This window comes from Lepeophtheirus salmonis, chromosome 7 (genome assembly GCF_016086655.4).
Source record: "Lepeophtheirus salmonis chromosome 7, UVic_Lsal_1.4, whole genome shotgun sequence".
Taxonomy (NCBI): Eukaryota; Metazoa; Arthropoda; class Copepoda; order Siphonostomatoida; family Caligidae; genus Lepeophtheirus; species Lepeophtheirus salmonis.
The window spans coordinates 12,410,848-12,416,847 of NC_052137.2; positions in this window are offsets into that span (position 1 = coordinate 12,410,848).

Consider the following 6,000-nt stretch of genomic DNA (forward strand, 5'->3'; position numbering starts at 1 on the left):
GACGTGAAAGAAGCAAATATTTGGCAGTATCGAAGCTGTAAGAGGATAAAGCAAGTTAATGAATGTGGTAGTATCCCACTTTTAACCGACAAAATAAAAGTTCAGTAACGGTCAGGGGACTTGCAAAAAGGACAAATGTATTCGAACAACGAAGAAAGTGATTTAAAAAGATGTGAGAGAAAGATTCGGAAGAGAAAGCACTGAAGCAACTGAGGGTACTAATGCTGAATTATTTGGGAACAAGATCCAAGTACTAATAAGAAGTAGTATTTCAGAAACTTGAGTGCAAGTCCAAGTAGTTGTTAATAATAGTAAGGACAATCCAGGAAAAAGTAATTTGGAGTTGACCAATTACTCTGTTGGTTTAGAAAAAAACAAGGATGGAAGAAAATAGTCAAAGTTTTTCAGATAATAGAAGAAAAGTCTTATATTATCTATCTCAACATTGGAGGTCTGAGTAATTTAGGAAAGAAGAAGGGGAAAAGGCAAAAAGGGAGCCAGGGCATGACTCAAATTAAAGCAAAACTACTAGTTGGGAAAGGTAAGATGGATTTAATGAAGCACAGGTTGACGATATATACGACCAACAAAAGGGATTTATAACACTGATTTCACCAGTCTACTTGATATTCGCTTTAAAGGAGTATAATGAGTCTTAAAATTTAATCAGTATGTTTTTAATCTTTACCTGGCTCACAAGGAGTATTGTTTGATAGGAACATATTTATCTGAGGGAGTCCAAACACCTCTAATTTTTCCCCTTATATTTTCTAAATATATTGAGAGTTATGTTTTTCACAAGAACCTAATATTTATTAATAAGCTATATTTACTCGTAGTTGTTCGTTTTAAATAACTATTAGGTTCTTATAAAAAAATCTTGAAATTAAGAATATGTAAGAACCTTAGTTTGTTTGTTCATCACTCATTCACAAAAAATGCCCATTCCCCCTCCTTTTACACCTATTAAAGAACAATTTGTCTCATTAATGAAATAGGCTCATTAATATTAACCAAATTACATTTATAAAAAGGATTTATGACGTATATATTTTATATGCATGATAAATGAACCAATAAATAAATAATAATTATAATGGACATGACACCTCCTCCAAAAAGTGGGAGCAGCAAATTCCTAGGACGTAAAGTTATTTTTTTTTAGGTTTTTGACATTTTAAACATCAAGAGAAGATTTTTTTTTTGTCTTACGTACCTTTGAAGGCCCCCCCCAAATGTCATAAAGGAGCATCAAAAGTTGTAAGAAATTACAAAGTCTTCAACAATAGACGTTTTGAATGAAGGTTTGGATGTATGACAAATCGAAAAAATTGTGAATGGTTCTTTTTTGTTTGTCTACATACCTTATGGTACAGATAAATATGCAATACCAATACTATAAGGTATATTATGTCTTTACCATTTTGTAAGTACATGTATACACAATGCAACATACATTCTGTCAAAAAAGTAAAAAAAATGTAAATTTAAGTTGCCAGCTCTAAAGGGACATATAAAATTATTTTTCTTGGTTTGCAGCACTGTCTTTCATTATGATGCCGAGTTTGAGTGCGATCTATGGACTAGTTTCCTTGCAACAACTGGATAAGTCAGCCTACCTCAAAAATGCTCAATGATTTTTACAATGAACGAAATTATTGAACAAAGAATTTGTCTTAAACTTTGTGTTGCAAACGAAATTTCATGTGCTGACGCCTTGAAAATGTTAAAAAAAGTTTTTGGTAAACAAGCTGGTACAAATAGTTCAAGGAGGACCGTGAGATTGTCGAAGACAACCTCAGTTCTGGACATTGCTTTCTTTTATATGTGCAGTCTGGTGCATCATAAATTCATTCCAAAGGGACAAACGTTCAATAAAGGACCACTATCGGGGCAAACTAAGGCATTTGCGTGTATAAATCCATATAAAACGGCCAGAATTATGCAAGAAGAACTCGTGGATTTTACAGCACAATAACGTGCCATCTTCACAGAGTCACGATTGTGAGCAAATTCAAAGCCAAACATGCAATAAACACCATCGATCAACCTCCATATTCACCTGATTTAGCTCCGTGTGACTTTTTTTGTTCCTCAAACTTAAATAGTCACTCCATGGAATCCATTTTGAGTCTATTGGATCCATAAAACAAAATTTGTGGAAAGAGCTAAAGGCCATGCAAAAAGTGCCTATAAAAATGCTTCGAAGACTGGAAAAAACTTTTGGAAATATAGGTATTGTATCATATGGAGATTACTTTGAAGGCGAAAAAAATAGTTTTTTATGATTAAATGATAAATTTGTGTTTTATTTAATTTTTGACAGAATGTAAACTCAGCCGGTGTTGTGCGGAGGTAGTTCTAATAGATTGCCATTTTTATTATATAGCTAAGTGAACAGATATTATTCATTTTTATGTTGCCTTTAAATACAGCCTATTTATGTGAGTCAGGAATTTCCATTGTAACTGTCATAAATTTAAAGTCATGGAACAAACTGCAAGCAACTTTGAATGTTACTCAACGTATCCACCTCTCACCTATCCCACCACAACTTGATGTTGTTATTTCCATGAGGCAAATCCAAGATGGTCACCAAAAAATATATTTTAGTCATTACAGCTAACTGTATCACAGCCCAGTTAATCATTTATTGCATTAGTATGATAGGTTTGAACTCAATTATTTGGTAAGGTGTGTCTCAAAAAGGTTTTGACAATCAAAAGTGTGACTTCAGTTGGAAAATGTGGAAAATATCTGTTTTACAGATTATATCATGTACAAGTTGAATTATAAGCAAGCAAAAATGAGAATATATAATTGTTAATACTAGAGTTATATCTAAAATTCAAAAGTAACAATGATTTGATTGAGGTTCCATCACATAGTTTTTATATGGAAAGTATTAATAACTATTGAAGGAAAATTGCAAAATTTTCGACATTACATACATAATAATTCCAGAGATGAATAATTATTTGTTAATTTATATAAATAAAAAAATATACATTTGTATACGCTATTTCACAGTAATTCATTTTCTTTTAAAGCCCTAAAATCAGTTGTTAGTTCTCCAATTGTTTACTTATTCACAAGAGCTATTTAAAATAGGCTGATCAATGCTTGCAACACTCATAAGAAGGGGGATGGAGAAATAAATAAAAAAATCGATTGATTACATAAAAACACTTTGAAAATTTATTACAAATTCATATTCACCTTTTATGAATCACTATATAATGTTTTATTTATAATAAAAATCTTCGGTTACAGACTTCAAGAAAGTATATACTAGAACTCTCGAATCTTCTAACTCGAAAGTACTTATACACAAAAACTTTTGAAAAGCTTAATATAAAGTACACTAAATTTTTAATAAAAAATAAAAAACAAAATACGATAGAGAAGTTTTTTTGTTTTTTTTGCATTTCACATTATTATTTAAGTAGTTGAAAATATAATGAAAGAATTTCACAATTAATTATAATTTAAGTAAGCTACATATAAACCATTCATGGGTCACAAAATAGCCAATAGAAGCGGATTGTACATACTTGGTGTAACACAATGATATAAATTAACAATGTCTCCGGAGGAATAAGGTTGTTAGTTGATACACTAATTCATTGCATAAAATTTCACAATATAAAAACAGAGTCATATAAGAATATATTTATTAGATAATTTAATTTAAAAGTACAAATCTTCATCATTCTTATGACCTTCTATATCTTTACTGTATTGTAACAAGAAAAATTTCTTACTAATAATCATAGATACTAACAATCATTTTACAAGTAGTAAATGTATTTGTTTCTGTAGATTTGTTTATATTTTTTCATTTATTAGTGGTAGTACCTGGTATCGCTTGGAGTTATTAAGCGTCGACAAGCAAACAAAAAGACATACAAACCTTGCTTTCATAGTATAAATACGTACTAATTTTTTTAAATAATGACACGCTGAGCTTTAGCTTCACACGCTCGTTGCCATATATTGTAATTTCTTAGATCGAAAAGACAAACTGTTCCTAAACATTAAGTGCATACTCAAAGATGAGGCCTCCACAGACAAACTTTTTTTCATTAATATATTCTACAAATTGTTACTAAAAATTTCATCTAATGCACAACATAACTCTTTATTAAACAAAAGAATATTTTAATTAATAAGTTTTTAAACTCTGTAAAGATGCATTACGTTAAAATAGGAAGTTATTAGCTTAAAGCATAATTTTTAAAGTAAAATAATTTTTTTTTGAAGAAATGTTGAAATATATCTTTAAAGTTATGTGGTCTGTATGTGATTATAAAAATTTAAATTTCCTCAAATTTCTGACTCATTTGCTGATGGGCAGAATGAAATTTTTTAATTCTCTTTTTTTTACAATTATATGAATCGAAATATTATTTCTAAAATATGTAATTGCCATCTTTTAGAAATCTGAAATTTTGGTTATTCATAGTCCTGAATGCAAAATTTAAGCTCTCCAGAAACTGCAAGTTTTACTTGCGTCAACAATTATAAAAAGTAATTTATGCTGATTAATTTTTGTCTTTAGTTATTGTATAATGTTTTTGTCCTTGCCAATAACTTCATACAACTATAAAAAAAAATTGAAGGCATAATGTAAAAGACAGCAGATGATTAAGATCTACCGATATGAAAAAATCAGATCCGTATGAACGATAATTAAATAATAAATCCAAAGTCATCATATTAAAAGCAATGCGTTCTGCTTTTTTAAGTTCAAATTTCATCAAAAGAAAAAAAAAATTAATTTACTTTTTATTATTCTTAATGGTATCATCTTTTAAATGCCACAATCTCTCACAGTCGTTGAGCATATAGTATCGAGTGTGTATAGAGGGTACACTGTAGATAATGCTTTTGATGTATATCATATATATACTTTGAGGAGAGACCACACATGAGTTGATATGATGTGTGAGTGTGCTCATGAAAAACAGAGAGTAACACTGAGATTTCTTGTAGAGTTATTTTCTATATTATTAAAGTAAAATTTGTCTTTTAGCCGACACCTAATTAGTTGGGTCAATGCTGGTACTGCCGATAGTTTAAAATATATAAAATTAAGAAAATAAGTTCTAATTTAGTCAAAAGTTTACGTCATTAATTCCAAGAGCTGGACTATTCCTAATTTAATAGTAAGGCTATATTTACTATTTATGTAATTTAAGTTCCGTATATTAACATTTGCAAACATAATAGAGCAAGGGTAAAATGATCAACAGTTGAAAGTTTCATAATTTTACGTTTTCTAATTACCATATTTAAGCAGTCATTTTAATGGCAAAATATTAATCGATATTATCATTTCATTTTTAATCTATTAATATTATTTATTTATTATGTATTTACAAGCACTTTAACAATGGAAATTATTACTTTATAATGAGCTACAGCATACATATGAAGGAGTTATTTTTGAATAATGAAGTTAAAAAATTACAAAACAAATATATCGACCATTTACGAGATATTCAACTATTACATTATCCTTATCCTATGAACTCTTAGTTCCTTATTTTTTATTGTAACGTGTACAATCAGCTTATACAAGTTACAACTTGTACACAGCACACATAATATATGTGCATTAGGGAAAGAATATTTTAACAATATCATATCCCTTATCTATTTTTGGATAAGTCTAATGTAGTGTTTGAGCAAAAAATATTTTCGTAGACAAATCCCGATATACATTGTCTCGTATATGATTAAGATTTTGCCCCTAAGAATATTGGAGAAAAAAAAATGAAATGAAAAATGAGATATATTTTTACACAACAGGATCTGTATAAATCTTTGAATGATTTAAATATCTAACACAAGGAGATTAAGAAGGTATCATACTTATATTTTTGATCAACTCAATACGTACTGTCTATAAGAGATTACTAACCCATTTTTTATCACTATCACCTTAAAGAAATATACGAGTAAATATCTACTATCATATGCTGTATAACTGAAAAA